Here is a 17978-nt window from a genome sequence, read left to right on the forward strand (position 1 = left end):
GCTCCCCCGCCATGACCGACGCCACCACCGCCGTGCCTACGTCGTAGCCGTGCTCCCCGCCGCCCGTGCGTCCTCTCATCGTGTCCAGGAGCTCCGCCGCTGTCCACTCCATCGAGCAAGCCGAGCCCCGAGCGCTCGCAACGCCCGAGTCCACCGCAACGACCTCGCCCGAACCGCCGTCGCCGGAGATCCCCTTCAATGCCGTCGTCGCTCCGGTCCGTCCCCGGCCGCACCAAGGACCTCGTCGAACTCCCCGTGAGCTTAGCCATCTTCCCCTCCCTCCTTTTCTTGCTCCCGAGCCGTGTAGCGACCTCCCGGAGCTCAACCGCACCCACCACCGTGGAGCTCGTCGCCGACGTGCTCCCGGTCACCCTCCGACCACTCCACGGTGTCCATCATGCTCACCGCGTCACGTAGCACCTAACTAGCTACTCCCCGCACCTCACCGATCCCCCTAGCGACAAGTTCGACTTTGGCCGAACTCCGGTGGCCGCCAAAGTCGTCGCCGACGCCAACTCCGGCCACCCCGACCCCAACGGACTCCACCAAGAGCTGCGGCTCGTCCTCAGCTCCACTCCGGTGGTCTCCGCGACCCATTTGGTGGCCGAAACAGCCAAAACCACTTCCGCCGCCGTGTTGGGCTCGCCGGCGGCTAAACGCCGGTGCAGCCGACCCGGGTTTGACCACGGGTGGGCCCTGGTTGACTCCCCTGAGTCTATGACAGGTGGGGCCCAGCCCTGTTAATTAAACAGGTTTAGTTTTAATTAAACTTTAATTAATCTAATCACACTGACACGCGGGACCCACTGTCAGGTTTGACCCGGACGTGTTCCGTTGACCTGCTGACGTCACACTGACGTCAGGCTGACGCAGTAATTGATTTTCTGGATTTAATCTAATATAGGAAATTCCAGAATATAGTTTAAACTTCAAAAATTCATAACTTTTATTCTGTAACTCCAAATCAGACAAATTATATATGAAAAATGATCAGAAAAATCCAATCTATCCATCTGTACTATTTTCATGCATGATTAAACAAGTTAACCTGATGTTTAATGCAGAACAAGGAAAAACACTTTAAAGGGCCATGATTGAGTTTGAAATTTGAATCTTTGATTCAAATTGGTTCAAACCCTTCTGGTCTTAGTTGCATTAGCCCAACTCACTCATATTGCCATGTTTCATGCATGCATCATATTGTTGCACATTGTTTGGTGATGGTTGTGTATCGGTGTTCTTTACGGCAGGTTCTGTCCCCGAGGAGTACCGTGATTACCCTAGCGAAGAACCATATCAGTGCATCGAACCATCAGGCAAGCAACCAACCATTTGATCATATCGATACAATCCCATGTTCTCGCTCCTGCTCTCTTTTACTGCATTAAGACAACGCGTTTCAAACTGCTGTGTGCTACGGTAGTTGAACCCATTTCCTCTGCATGACCTGTCATTGCCACAGTAACTAGATGAAACCCACTAGCATGTGTAGGAGTTGATTGAGCCATATGAATGTGTTGTTCCTACCTTGCTATGCCTGCTATGCTTAGAGTCGTGTCAGGTCTGGTTCATCTGGGTGATGGGCTAGAGTGAAATGATTATGTCGGTAATGAGAGTGGTGTGGTGAACACGATTTGGTAAAGGTATCGATGAGAGGCCATGTAGGAGTACACGGTGGGTTGTTTCATTGAAGCCGACCTTAAGCACTGAGATCTGTATGTGTGATTTAAGAATCAGCTACTACCATGCATTGGGCCCGAAACCAATGGACCCCGCTCGACTTCTTATTCACCCTAGTTCTCCGTCCAGGAGTTGCAAGTAGTTTCTGGTGTTAGTAGCCTACTGGAGGCCGTGGACAGCGCTGACCGTAGGGGTGGGCTGTGATGCGGTAGGTACGTGGCCGGGTGTACCGAATACCGGTTAGGTATCTCGGGAACCCTGTTCACATCGTTCGGGGCCGTATGGGAAACCTCGGCCGGACTCCCTGCGGATGGAACCTGGATAGGCGATAAACCTGGATTGGAGACTTAGGTGATTAGGTAGGTCGTGGCCGACACCCACGTTGGGCTTCCGCTTGAAGGTTGTCGAGTACATGTCGTGTAAACGACGGTAAGTGGTGAGAGCATGTATGAAGAAGTACACCCCTGCAGGGTTATCATGATCTATTCGAATAGCCGCGTCCGCGGTAAAGGACTACTTGGTTGCCTATACAGTTCATAGACAAGTAAACGGAAACTACTAAAAGCCTCAAGATAAGTGTGAGTGCCGAGGATGGCTCTTCCGTAGGAAGACGGAGGTGGATCCTCGGTAGTGTATTGAAGTGGTGAGTAGTGGACTCGTGTACGCAAAACCATTTCAAGTTGGAGTCTCGTAGAATAGCCTAGCCGAGAGTCAAAGCTGGCTTGCTGCAACAACTCCACCAACCCTTCTTGATAATGTGCATGTATGTAGGATCTGATGTAAGTCTTGCTGAGTACCTTTGTACTCGTGTTGCTATAATTTACATTTCTACAGAAGACGCTGCAACCCCTTCTGATGGGTTCTTCGTAGACGTTGACATCAATGAGTAGGCTAAGGCCCAGGTGGTGATCCTGAGCTTGTGAAGGACCACGTAGTATAGCTAGGCTTTCCAAGCCTCTTTTATTTTACTAGTTGTCTGTACTCAGACAAGTTACTTCCGCTGCTGGTTTGTATGACTGTATGACTTGAATGCTGGGTCGTGTGACCCGTACCTTTGTGTATGTTATGTATGGCTCTCTGAGCCTTAAATAAAGTACTTGTGTCATAGAGTCATGTTGTGATGCCTTGTTGTATTTGCACATATCGAGCATATTGTGTGTATGATTGAAATGCTTGGTATGTGTGGGATCTGACTATCTAGTTGTTTATCCTTAGTAGCCTCTCTTACCGGGAAATGTCTCCTAGTGTTACCACTGAGCCATGGTAGCTTGCTACTGCTCTGGAACACTTAGGCTGGCCGGCATGTGTCCTTCTTCGTTCCTGTGTCTGTCCCTTCGGGGAAATGTCACGCATTGAGTACCGGAGTCCTGTTAGCCCGCTACAGCCCGGTTTACCGGAGTCCTGCTAGCCCAGTGCTACAGCCCGGACCCACTTGCTGATGACCGACACGTTCGTTGCTGGGTCATGGATGCCTGTCCCTGTAAGTCTGTGCCACTTTCGGTTTACGACTAGCCATGTCAGCCCGGGCTCCTTATCATATGGGTGCTAGCGACACTATCATATACGTGTGCCAAAAGGCGCAAACGGTCCCGGGCAAAGGTAAGGCGACACCCGTGGGAATACCGTGCGTGAGGCCGCAAAGTAATATGAGGTGTTACATGCTAGACCTATGTGGCATCGAGTCGGGGCCTGACAACTTTCCCAGTTGGTCAGTGCAAAACGGGTTCTTACTAAACTGAAAGCAGAGGTGGAGAAGACGAATCTAACTGATATCATGCATTAGTCAATTAGGAAAATGAATATATTGTTCTTATGAAGGTGAACTAGTTATATGTTATATTGTGTTGTTTTCAGGTAGCTATCGTACTGTGATGTTAAAATATATTTATGTGCCTGATATGAAAGCAAACAACTGCTCGATATGAAATGTGCATTTGCGTAATACTGGAATTATTAATTGTAAACTAATAAACCTCCTAAATGGGTCATGAAACTTTGCAAACAGTTCTAGCAGTAAAAGCGGTTGTGATGGATAGCCCAATGGCATACAGTTTTCTTCACCAAATCGTGTGTGATATAGTTGAATAAAGCAAACGCTTAAAGGAGGCAGAGTGTGTGTGATCGGTACACCTATCACACACGACGTTATACATAAAACTGTGTGGGTTGTGTAGACAAAGGGAAATGTTTCTCTGGGAATCATTATGTGGGATGTACCTATGAACGGAAACAATTGGGCCGTATAATTGTATGTGCGCCCGATCGCACATGAGCTCATTTTGCGCAGCGTGTGTGACCGAAGGGCCTATCCCCAACGGTTTCTGGGTCATGTGGGAAGGACCCCCCTATCGCCCACACTCACTAGTGACGGTTCAAAATGTCTTCATGGAAAGGGTTAAAACCATTTGTATAGCAGCTCGATGTACCAGTGAAGGCATTGCGTGGCGGCGACTAGCAGGAGCGGTGTTGGCACCGGCGGAGAGAGAGAGAGAGAGAGAGCTGTCGTCGGTGCCACCTCTTTTGACCACGGTTCATTAACTGTCATCGTCACATCCGTTGCCACATGGATGCTTTTCCATGTCACAACTCGCTCAAAAAAATTTGTCCGTGTTTTTGCCACTGTTAACGATAGTATTTGGTGTGTTATGTCACGTTCTAAATAGTGGTGTTTTTTTTGCTAGTTATGACACGATTGGTGGTGATTTTATGCATTTCAGTACAGTATGGGATAAGTTGATGGACACCCAAGCCTTCTCTTTAAATCAACAAGGGTTGATTTGTATAAAATATTTAGACAAATAATTTATCATAAACTGGTAGTCGGTCAATCCCACTAAACATGCTTGTAGTTCGGCTTCCTTGACATTTAGCATACCGGAAGAAAATCCCACGACGAAATGAGCACCGGTTCTTCATGATCTGTAGTCACGACGTCGATGCTTACAAAATTCTCTTCTGCCACAAGGCTAGCATCAGTGTTAATTTTAATGGATCACTCCTAGGACGAGTATCACACTAAATGAGGAGGATTGGGAAAACGTATACCACCTCGGCTAACAACATGTTGACATTTCTTTATCAAGCTCTACAGGACCAAAGTCCTTAGAAACTCACCGAAAGTTATCCACATAGTCCAAAAAATTAACCGACGGCGGATAGATGCCTTTGGATCCCCAAGTATCACCCTGATGTGTTGCATTATCCAAAACAATAACAACAATTTGGCACAAACCTTTGAATCAAGCTTATCCAATAAAATGAATAACCATGCTTCCCCTCCACTTTAAGAAATTCTCTCCATGTAGATTCCGTATGTCACGAACCGCCAGGCGAAGCAGTCAGGATTAGGACACACGATAAGTGCATGGAAAACATTCTCTTCGCCATACACATACTACATGAAATCTGATGATACCAGAGTCTAGACGACTACATTGCCAGTCTATTAGTAGCTACCCTCCAAGCAGTGGCAGTGCTAGGATGGGGCAATGCCCTAGGCAAGCCCCATGCCAATGATGAGCTACTGTCAGGACCCCGACTCGATGTCACATCGGTCTAGCCGGTAACACCTCATATCACTTTGCGGCCTCACGCACGGTATCCCCACGGGTGTCGTCTTACCTTTGCCCGGAACCGTTTGCGCCTTTTGGCTCACGTATATGAAAGTGTCGCTAGCATCCATATGATAAGGAGCCCGGGCTGACATGACTAGTCGTAAACCCAAAGTGGCACAGACTTACAGGGACAGGCATCCATGACCCAGCTTCGAACGTGTCGGTCATCAGCAAGTGGGTCCGGGCTGTAGCACTGGGCTAGCAGGACTCCGGTAAACCGGGCTGTAGCGGGCTAACAGGACTCCGGTACTCAAAGCGTGACATTTCCCCGAAGGGACAGACACAGGAACGAAGAAGGACACATGCCGGCCAGCCTAAGTGTTCCAGAGCAGTAGCAAGCTACCATGGCTCAGCGGTAACACTAGGAGACATTTCCCGGTAAGAGAGGCTACTAAAGATAAACAACTAGATAGTCAGATCCCACACATACCAAGCATTTCAATCATACACACAATATGCTCGATATGTGCAAATACAACGAAGCATCACAACATGACTCTATGACACAAGTACTTTATTTAAGGCTCAGGGAGCCATACATAACATACACAAAGGTACGGGTCTCACGACCCCACATACAAGTCATACAGTCATACAAGCCAGCAGCGGAAGTAACTTGTCTGAGTACAGGCAACTAGTAAAATAAAAGAGGCTTGGAAAGCCTAGCTATACTACGTGGTCCTTCACAAGCTCAGGGTCACCACCTGGGTCTTTAGCCTACTCGTTGATGTCAACGTCTACATAGAACCCATCAGAAGGGGTTGCAGCGTCTTCTGTAAAAATGTAGATTATAGCAACATGAGTACAAAGGTACTCAGCAAGACTTACATCAGATCCTACATACATGCATAGTATCAAGAAGGGTTGATGGAGTTATTGCAGCAAGCCAGCTTTGACTCTTGGCTAGGCTATCCTACGATACTCCAACTTGAAATGGTTTTGCGCACACGAGTCCACTACTCACCACTTCAATACACTACCGAGGATCCACCTCCGTCTTCCTACGGAAGAGCCATCCTCGGCACTCACACTTATCTTGAGGCTTTTAGTAGTTTCCATTTACTTGTCTATGAACTGTATAGGCAACCAAGTAGTCCTTTACCGCGGACGCGGCTATTCGAATAGATCATGTTAACCCTGCAGGGGTGTACTTCTTCATACACGCTCTCACCACTTATCGTCGCTTACACGACATGTACTCGGCAACCTTCAAGCGGAAGCCCAACGTGGGTGTCGGCCACGACCTACCTAATCACCTAAGCCTCCAGTCCAGGTTTATCGCCTATCCAGGTTCCATCCGCAGGGAGTCCGGCCGAGGTTTCCCATACGGCCCCGAACGATGTGAACAGGGTTCCCGAGATACCTAAGGGGTATTCGGTACACCCGGCCACGTACCTACCACATCACAGCCCACCCCTATGGTCAGCGCTGTCCACGGCCTCCAGTAGGCTACAAACACCAGAAACTACTTGCAACTCCTGGACGGAGAACTAGGGTGAATAAGAAGCCGAGAGGGTCCATTGGTTTCGGGCCCAATGCATGGTAGTAGCTGATTCTTAAATCACACATACAGATCTCAGTGCTTAAGGTCGGTTTCAATGAAACAACCCACCATGTACTCCTACATGGCCTCTCATCGATACCTTTACCAAATCGTGTTCACCACACCACTCTCATTACCGACATAATCATTTCACTCTAGCCCATCACCCAGATGAACCAGACCTGACACGACTCTAAGCATAGCAGGCATAGCAAGGTAGGAACAACACATACATAGGGCTCAATCAACTCCTACACATGCTAGTGGGTTTCATCTAGTTACTGTGGCAATGACAGGTCATGCAGAGGAAATGGGTTCAACTACCGTAGCACACAGCAGTTTGAATCGCGTTGTCTTAATGCAGTAAGAGAGAGCAGGAGCGAGAACATGGGATTGTATCGATATGATCAAATGGTTGGTTGCTTGCCTGATGGTTCGATGCACGGATACGGTTCTTTGTTAGGGTAATCACGGTACTCCTCGGGGGCAGAACCTGTCGCAAAGGACATCGATACACAAGCATCACCAAACAATGTGCAACAATATGATGCATGCATGAAACATGGCAATATGAGTGTGTTGGGCTAATGCAACTAAAACCAGAGGGGTTTGAACAAATTTGAATCAAAGATTCAAATTTCAAACTCAAACATGGCCTTTTAAAGTGCTTTTCCTTGTTCTGCTTAAAACATCAATTTAACTTGTTTGATCATGCATGAAAATAGTACAGATGGATAGATTGGATTTTTCTGATCATTTTTCATATATAATTTGTCCAATTTGGAGTTACAGAATAAAAGTTATGAATTTTTGAAGTTTAAATAATATTCTGGAATTTCCTGATTTAATTTAAATCCAGAAAATCAATTACTGCGTCAGCCTGACGTCAGCATGACGTCAGTGGTCAACTGCGGCTGGCTGAGGTCAAACCTGACGTGTAGGGCCCACACGTCAGTGACAGGGGGGTTAAACAGGATTAAATTAATCCTAATTAGGGATTAGTGGCGCTGGGGCCCACTGTCAGTGTCAGGGGGGGTTGACTAACAGTAGTTAGCGCTAATCTAACCACCTGGCCGACAGGGCCCACGCGTCAGTGACCCTGGGGGGTCAAACCCCAGGTCGGACAAGTCAAACCCCACCGGCGACATGACGCCGGCGAGGTCCGAGACGGCGGCGAAAGTGCTTTTTGCCATTCCGGCAACCAAATGGACGGCGGAAGGCATCTACGTGTTGCTGAGGTTGAGCCGCGACTATTGGTGGTGGTGGTTGGGCTCGGGGTGGCCGGAGTTGACGGCGGCGAGCTCGGCTGCGGCGGCCGGAGTTCGGGTGCGGTCGGAATCGGCATTGCAGGGCGTTAGGGGAGGTGTTGGTGCGTGCTACGTGCTCCTAGTGAGGTGTGGAGCACGATGGTGTGCTCGGTTGGGCGCTACGGCGACCGTGGCCACGACGGCGACATCGCCGGCGGCGTGGAGCTCTCGGCCAAGGTGGGGCTAAGGCCTAGAGGTCGAAAGAGACCAGGGGAGAAGGGGGAAACGGTGGCGTAGCTCACCGCGGTTGCAGTGGGCGTCGAAGCGGGCTCGGGGACGCGCTGGAGGCGACGAATTCAACGGCGACGATAGTCGGAGCCCGAAGAGGGGAACGGCGACGTGGCGGCGATGCAGGGCTTCCGGGGAGCTGTGGAGCGGTGGGGAGGAAGAGGGGGTCGTGGCGGAGCTTCTGAGCTAGTCGGGGGAGCGAGGGGTGGCCGGAGACGGCTGCTGTGGCGAACGGCGGCGACGGTGGTGTTCGGCCGTGTGAGAGAGAGAGCGAGGGAGAGGAGAGGAGAGCCGGGGGAGAGTGAGAGAGAGCAGGGGGAGAGGCGTGGCGTCGTCCAGGGCATCGAGCGAGGAGGGGAGGGCAGGCGAGCAGGTGGCGTGGCGCGGTGGCGCGCGCGCGCGCCGGCCACACTCCCCTCCCTCTGTCGGGACGAAGACGACAGAGGAGGGAGGTGGGCTGGGCCGGCTGCTGGCTGGGCCAGCCAGCTGGCTGGGCCGCACAGTGGAGGAGCCCAGGTAAGCTCCTCCTGTTATATATTTTTCTGTTTTTTTAATTTCTGACATTTGTTTTGATTTAAATAATATATTAAATCATTTATTTAACTTATGCCAATTTTTGCAGGAGCTATTTATATTATTCCAGAGCTCTTTTATAATTGGCATAATATTTGGGCATATATTAATATATATAATTAATATATTTCCAATGCAAATATTTATGCATTAATTCCAAATGCCCAAAATAAATGTCCATGAGCCACTAAAAATATTGGTTTGATTTTTATCTCTGTCCAATATTTTCAGAGAGCAACAGGAGCATTTTCTTGGACCCTTTTGGAGAAATTTTTATTTGGGTCATTTTCAAAAATGGTTCTGAGGGTTTCACAGATCCCCATTTCAAGTTTCTGATGAAAGAGTAAACATGATGCAACACTCTAATGCATGACTAGCTAGGGTGTGACAACTCACCCCCACTCAAAAGAATCTCGTCCCGAGATTTGGGTTCCTCCGGGAAGAAGGCGGGATACTCGAGTCGAAGACGATCCTCCCTTTCCCAAGTTGCTTCATCCTCAGAATGGTGCGACCATTGAACCTTGAGAAACTTGATATTATGACGTCCCGTGGTACGTTCGGCTTGATCGAGGATACGAATGGGGTACTCTCGATATGTAAGATCATCTTGGAGATCAAGCGTTTCGTGGTCCACTTCACGGATAGGATCCGAGAAGCAACGCCTGAGTTGAGAAACATGGAAGACATCGTGAACTCTGGAGAGGTGCGGAGGTAGTTCCAACTGGTAGGCAACTTCTCCTCGTTTGGCAAGAATGCGAAAAGGTCCAATGTAACGAGGAGCCAATTCGCCTTTGATACCGAAACGATGGGTTCCCTTCAGAGGGGTGACCCGAAGATAAGCCTTCTCGTCAACCTCGAAAGTCATAGCCTTATGTTTTCGGTCATATTGACTCTTTTGACGGGATTGGGCTGTTTTCAACTTCTCACGAACGATACGAACTTGTTCTTCTGCTTCCTGAATCATGTCCGGGCCAAAGAATTGTCTTTCCCCGGTCTCTGACCAGTTAAGGGGTGTTCGACATCGTCGTCCATAGAGAACTTCAAAAGGGGCTTTGCCCAAGCTAGATTGATAGCTGTTGTTGTAAGCGAATTCGGCAAATGGAAGGCACTTCTCCCAGTCCATTCCGAAAGAGATAACGGAGGCTCGAAGCATGTCTTCTAGAATTTGGTTGACGCGTTCCACTTGACCACTCGACTGAGGGTGGAAAGCGGTGCTAAAGGAGAGACGAGTTCCCATAGCATTTTGGAAACTTTCCCAAAATCGAGAGGTGAAAAGACTTCCTCGATCCGAGTTAATTTCCAAAGGAACACCATGGAGAGACACTATTCGGGAGATGTACAAATCTGCCAACTGACTAGCGGTTATACTCTCACGAACAGGTAGGAAATGGGCTACCTTGGAAAGACGATCGACCACGACGAAAATAGCATTATTCCCTCTCTTGGTCCTGGGAAAACCGGTAATGAAATCCATACCAATTTTATCCCATTTCCATTCAGGAATAGCTAAGGGTTGAAGGGTGCCAGCAGGCCGTTGATGCTCTGCTTTTACACGACGACAGACGTCGCAATTTGCAATATACTGAGCAATTTCTATCTTCATCCTAGTCCACCAGAACCTCTGGCGTAGGCCCTGATACATTTTAGTACTACCGGGATGAATGGTGAGAGGAGATTCATGAGCCTCCTTAAGGATTAATCGCCTTAGGTTGCGCACTTTGGGAACCACTAGTCGATTCCCGAAGTATACGACTCCTTGATCATTAATGGAGAAACAATTCGCAATTCCTTTTTGAATGTTCCTCTTGATACGGGAGATTCCCGGATCTACCTTCTGTGCTTTGATAATTTGATCCGTAAGGGTAGGTTTTGCTACCAAGGTGGCAAGAAAACCTTGAGGTACAATGTGAAGGTTAAGTTTCCGAAATTCCTCATGGAGAAGCGGTTGACTTTGTTGTAACATCAGGTTGTTACAATAAGATTTACGACTTAGCGCATCAGCCATGACGTTGGCTTTCCCTGGGGTGTAGGTTATTCCTAAGTCGAAGTCTGTGATCAATTCAACCCAACGTCTCTGCCTGAGATTCAAATCCGGTTGGGTGAAAATGTACTTCAGACTTTGGTGATCAGTGAATATTTCGCAACGATTACCAAGGAGGTAATGTCGCCAGGTCTTAAGTGCATAGACTACGGCTGCAAGCTCTAGATCATGAGTAGGATAATTCTCCTCATGTGGGTGCAATTGCCGTGAAGCGTAAGCAATTACGTGTCGATCTTGCATAAGAATGCAACCTAGTCCTTGTCGCGAGGCGTCGCAGTAGATAACAAAGTCCTTGGAGAAGTCTGGCGGTACCAGAACGGGAGCAGAGGTCAGGCGTCTTTTCAGTTCCTGAAAGCTGTGCTCACATTGTGGAGTCCATTCGAACTTCTTATCTTTCTTGAGGAGTTCGGTTAGAGGTTTAGCAACTTTGGAGAAGTTCTCGACAAAGCGACGGCAATAGCTCGCTAAGCCTAGAAAACTCCGAACTTGCTTGACCGATTCGGGTGGAGTCCAATTAAGGACGGCTTGAACTCACTCAGGGTTAACAGCAATACCTTTACCAGATATTACATGACCCAGATAGGTCACTTCTGACAACCAGAATTCACATTTAGAGAATTTGGCATAAAGGCGATGCTCTCGAAGTTTCTTCAACACTAGCCTTAGATGTTCGGCATGTTCTTCCTCGTTCTTGGAGTAGATGAGTATATCATCGAGATAAACTACGACGAATTTATCCAAATACTCCATGAAGATTGAGTTCATTAACCGAGAAAAGGTGGCTGGAGCGTTGGTTAAACCGAAGGACATGACGGTGTACTCGTATTGGCCATAACGAGTAACAAAGGCCGTTTTAGGAATGTCCCCGTTTCTGATTTTGATTTGATGGTAGCCCAACCTCAAATCCATCTTGGAGAAGACTGAGGATCCAGCGAGCTGATCATACAGGTCGTTGATCCTGGGAAGCGGATATTTGTTCTTGATTGTGACCAAGTTGACAGGTCGGTAATCTACAACCATCCGGTCCGTACCATCCTTCTTCTTGACGAATAGGACGGGGCAAGCCCACGGAGATGAGCTAGGTCGGATGAAACCCTTTTTCAAGGATTCATCGAGTTGTTTCTTAAGCTCAGCTAGTTCTAGGGGTGCCATCTTATAGGGTCTTCTAGCAATCGGAACGGTTCCTGGAATGAGGTCTATTACGAACTCAACATCCCTGTCGGGTGGAACACCTGGCAATTCCTCTGGAAAGACATCCGGGAAGTCACGGACTACCGGAACGTCCTCAAGGTCTGGCAAAGGGCTGGCGTTAAGAGAATATAATTGTCGCTTGGCTATTCGGGTCAAGACATTGACTATCTTCCCCGAAGGATGGGTGAGTTGAACAGTCCTAGAGAAGCAATCAATTTGGGCATGATGAGCTGACATCCAGTCCATACCCAGAATGATATTAATATCTGAAGATTTAAGGGCTATCAAAGACGCAAGGAAAACAAGTCTGTCGACTTGGATCTCATTTCCATAACTTACCCTAGAGGTCTGCCATCTAGACCCAGGGGTAGAGATTTCCATAGTGGATGGCAAGTCACAGAATGCAACGTTATGCAAACGAGCATAATTTTCAGATATAAAAGAATGAGAGGCTCCTGTATCGAAAAGAACAGATGCCGGGTGGCAATTAACAAGAAGCGTACCGAGAACGACGTTGGGATCCTCTTGAGCTTCTTCGGCAGAGATACAGTTGACATGGCCACGTGAAGCGGTGACCGGCTTGGCGTGGAACACTTTCCCTGTCGGCTTGCCACGGCCAACAGCTTTAGCAGATTGATTGGGGTTGGTCTGGGGGCACTCACGCATATAGTGACCAGATTCCCCACACTTGAAACAGGTCACGGAACTGGTACGTGGAGGAGCATTGTTGGTTGGACCTCCATAGGGCTTGGCTGGAGCAGACTGTTGTACAGGGCGAGGCGCCTGGAAAGATGGCCTCGGTGTGAACCTGGGTGGCAGGGCGGTGTTGGGCACCCACACGCGGCGCTTCTGAGGACCAGCACCGGATGAGGAACCCATGTCACGTCCATGCTTGCGTGTTGCGTCATAGTCAGTCTGACCAGTTTCAGCACTGATGGCTTTGTTGACGAGTTTCGAAAAAGATGTGCACTCATGCAGACGGAGGTCGCGGCGAAGCTCAGGACTAAGGCCCTTACGGAACCTTGCTTGCTTCTTGGCGTCAGTAGAAACTTCCTCAGTTGCATATCGGGCGAGATTACCAAACTCCCTGCTATAGACATCCACAGAAAGTCGGCCTTGGGTGAAACTGCAAAATTCTTCACGCTTACGGTCCATGAGACCCTCCGGAATGTGATGTTCACGGAAAGCCTCGCTGAATTCAGCCCAAGTAGTGATATGGCCCGCTGGGCGCATAGCTCCATAATTCTCCCACCATAGACTGGCGGGGCCTTCAAGATGATATGCAGCAAAGGTGACCTTGTCAGCCTCCGCTACCAGCGCGGAACGCAGTTTGTGAGAGATACTGCGAAGCCAGTCATCAGCGTCGAGAGGCTCGGCGGAGTGGTGGAACGTGGGTGGATGCAATTTGATAAAATCACTGAGTGACACCACGTTAGCCCTCTGATGGTGTGCTGTATTCTGTTCAATACGCTCCAACAAACGGTTGGTCTCCCGCTTGTTTCTCTCAGCTTCCATCATAACCTCGGCTAGTGAAGGGGGATGAGGCAGATTTGCATCCCTGGCTTCACTGCCTTCGGCCTGCTCTTAGGAAGCAGGGTTAGCGCGCGTGTTGACCATCCTACCAACGCTGTCAGGATGATAAAATTCCAACATAGGATACGAAATGTAAGGAATAACTCGGAATGCAAGATGATCATCCGTATGACATGGTAGATACGGAAACTGTTTCTTTTATTCCATCGTCATACACACCATACAGGGTTTAGTACAAGACCAAACAAAGTACTGTTACGGTGAAAAAGGATTACATCTTATCGAAGGCATCCCAAACTCCTATACATTATTTTTCTACACCTCCGGGAAGAGTACAACTAGGTCATATCCCACGAGTCACGCGGGACGATAGATGACACAGCTAGTGCGAACTAGTGATACTACTACTAACTCAGACCGATCCGTAGTAGTCCTCGTAGAAGTCACCTCCATAGCCTGGAAGTTCAACATGATCATCCGGAAACAGACGGTCTCGCGGAGCTTGTGGACCATAGGGGCTAGGATGAGGCCTTGGACCAACAGACGGTGGCCTGCGGGGACCGCGAGGTGGGGTGATGCCTCCTACATCACGCCAAACCATCACGTCCGGCAGAGCAGATCTCACAGGATAGAGATCGCGCATATCTGAATATCCAGCTTGCACCGCTGGTGCGAACCGAGTCAAAGTGGCCCAGTGGTCAGCACGGGTATTGAAGAGCTCTAACCTTAAGGCCCGATTTTCACGGTCCTTATCCTCGAGCATCTCAGCAGTGGTGCGAGTCCGTGAATCCTCCTGAGTGGGGTCAGCATAGATAGCCTGAAGATACCCTTGTGCTCCCGGAAGTGATCCTGGCATATACCGGAAATCAGAGTCCCGAAATAAACCAGATCTGACTCGCATAATGGTCATCATAGAGTAGGCGGCGTCCTGCACAGCCATCTCAATAGTAACCCCGAGTCCATAGGAACAGTGAAGAGGCTCGGTGGATCCAGGATAAGATGGAAATATCCTGACAGTGCAGAGATACTGGCTTTGATTGAAGTCCCGGAATTGCTCTTCGACCGTGTACTCAGGATACCAGCGGTATCCAGCCTCAGTCATTACCCTGACCAACTTAGCAGTATGGCCGGGTACATCTAGGCATCGAGTCAGGCGAACCACTTGATTGAGGTCGCGAGTGGCCATCTGAAAGCACATTCATAATGCAAAGGCATTAGAACTTCTAGCAAAATTTCGGCAGCATAACAGCTGTAAATGCTCAAAAAGGATATTGAGACATTTGACAAAGGATTTCGTACATACTCAACATCATCATTTCAAAGTTCTGAAACCATTCTGGCAACATAATGTGGTAAAAGAACTGAACTAGGCTTGTATCCTTCATACCTATAAGGTACTACTGATTAGTAACACGTGATCCTGATAGAGAGAATAGATCCTAATTCCTTAACCCCCGATGGAAGAATGGACTGACTCAGATCAGAAAGTCATAAGGTATAAGGAGTAAAAAGAGCCTTACGTTCCAACCCACAAACAATTCCCCTACATATAACTAAAGAATTTCTAGACTCAACATCGACTAGTTTGGCTTGGAGAACCTACAGGCAGTCCGGCTCTGATGCCAACGCTGTCAGGACCCCGACTCGATGTCACATCGGTCTAGCCGGTAACACCTCATATCACTTTGCGGCCTCACGCACGGTATCCCCACGGGTGTCGTCTTACCTTTGCCCGGAACCGTTTGCGCCTTTTGGCTCACGTATATGAAAGTGTCGCTAGCATCCATATGATAAGGAGCCCGGGCTGACATGACTAGTCGTAAACCCAAAGTGGCACAGACTTACAGGGACAGGCATCCATGACCCAGCTTCGAACGTGTCGGTCATCAGCAAGTGGGTCCGGGCTGTAGCACTGGGCTAGCAGGACTCCGGTAAACCGGGCTGTAGCGGGCTAACAGGACTCCGGTACTCAAAGCGTGACATTTCCCCGAAGGGACAGACACAGGAACGAAGAAGGACACATGCCGGCCAGCCTAAGTGTTCCAGAGCAGTAGCAAGCTACCATGGCTCAGCGGTAACACTAGGAGACATTTCCCGGTAAGAGAGGCTACTAAAGATAAACAACTAGGTAGTCAGATCCCACACATACCAATCATTTCAATCATACACACAATATGCTCGATATGTGCAAATACAACGAAGCATCACAACATGACTCTATGACACAAGTACTTTATTTAAGGCTCAGTGAGCCATACATAACATACACAAAGGTACGGGTCTCACGACCCCACATACAAGTCATACAGTCATACAAACCAGCAGCGGAAGTAACTTGTCTGAGTACAGACAACTAGTAAAATAAAAGAGGCTTGGAAAGCCTAGCTATACTACGTGGTCCTCCACAAGTTCAGGGTCACCACCTGGGTCTTAGCCTACTCGTTGATGTCAACGTCTACATAGAACCCATCAGAAGGGGTTGCAGCGTCTTCTGTAAAAATGTAGATTATAGCAACATGAGTACAAAGGTACTCAGCAAGACTTACATCAGATCCTACATACATGCATAGTATCAAGAAGGCAAATGTCAGGACCCCGACTCGATGTCACATCGATCTAGCCGGTAACACCTCATATCACTTTGCGGCCTCACGCACGGTATCCCCACGGGTGTCGTCTTACCTTTGCCCGGGACCGTTTGCGCCTTTTGGCTCACGTATATGATAGTGTCGCTAGCATCCATATGATAAGGAGCCCGGGCTGACATGACTAGTCGTAAACCCAAAGTGGCACAGACTTACAGGGACAGGCATCCATGACCCAGCTTCGAACGTGTCGGTCATCAGCAAGTGGGTCCGGGCTGTAGCACTGGGCTAGCAGGACTCCGGTAAACCGGGCTGTAGCGGGCTAACAGGACTCCGGTACTCAAAGCGTGACATTTCCCCGAAGGGACAGACACAGGAACGAAGAAGGACACATGCCGGCCAGCCTAAGTGTTCCAGAGCAGTAGCAAGCTACCATGGCTCAGCAGTAACACTAGGAGACATTTCCCGGTAAGAGAGGCTACTAAAGATAAACAACTAGATAGTCAGATCCCACACATACCAAGCATTTCAATCATACACACAATATGCTCGATATGTGCAAATACAACGAAGCATCACAACATGACTCTATGACACAAGTACTTTATTTAAGGCTCAGGGAGCCATACATAACATACACAAAGGTACGGGTCTCATGACCCCACATACAAGTCATACAGTCATACAAGCCAGCAGCGGAAGTAACTTGTCTGAGTACAGGCAACTAGTAAAATAAAAGAGGCTTGGAAAGCCTAGCTATACTACGTGGTCCTTCACAAGCTCAGGGTCACCACCTGGGTCTTTAGCCTACTCGTTGATGTCAACGTCTACATAGAACCCATCAGAAGGGGTTGCAGCGTCTTCTCTAAAAATGTAGATTATAGCAACATGAGTACAAAGGTACTCAGCAAGACTTACATCAGATCCTACATACATGCATAGTATCAAGAAGGGTTGGTGGAGTTATTGCAGCAAGCCAGCTTTGACTCTTGGCTAGGCTATCCTACGATACTCCAACTTGAAATGGTTTTGCGCACACGAGTCCACTACTCACCACTTCAATACACTACCGAGGATCCACCTCCGTCTTCCTACGGAAGAGCCATCCTCGGCACTCACACTTATCTTGAGGCTTTTAGTAGTTTCCATTTACTTGTCTATGAACTGTATAGGCAACCAAGTAGTCCTTTACCGCGGACGCGGCTATTCGAATAGATCATGTTAACCCTGCAGGGGTGTACTTCTTCATACACGCTCTCACCACTTATCGTCGCTTACACGACATGTACTCGGCAACCTTCAAGCGGAAGCCCAACGTGGGTGTCGGCCACGACCTACCTAATCACCTAAGCCTCCAGTCCAGGTTTATCGCCTATCCAGGTTCCATCCGCAGGGAGTCCGGCCGAGGTTTCCCATACGGCCCCGAACGATGTGAACAGGGTTCCCGAGATACCTAAGGGGTATTCGGTACACCCGGCCACGTACCTACCACATCACAGCCCACCCCTATGGTCAGCGCTGTCCACGGCCTCCAGTAGGCTACAAACACCAGAAACTACTTGCAACTCCTGGACGGAGAACTAGGGTGAATAAGAAGCCGAGAGGGTCCATTGGTTTCGGGCCCAATGCATGGTAGTAGCTGATTCTTAAATCACACATACAGATCTCAGTGCTTAAGGTCGG

Source organism: Triticum aestivum, chromosome 3B (genome assembly GCF_018294505.1).
Source record: "Triticum aestivum cultivar Chinese Spring chromosome 3B, IWGSC CS RefSeq v2.1, whole genome shotgun sequence".
Lineage (NCBI taxonomy): Eukaryota > Viridiplantae > Streptophyta > Magnoliopsida > Poales > Poaceae > Triticum > Triticum aestivum.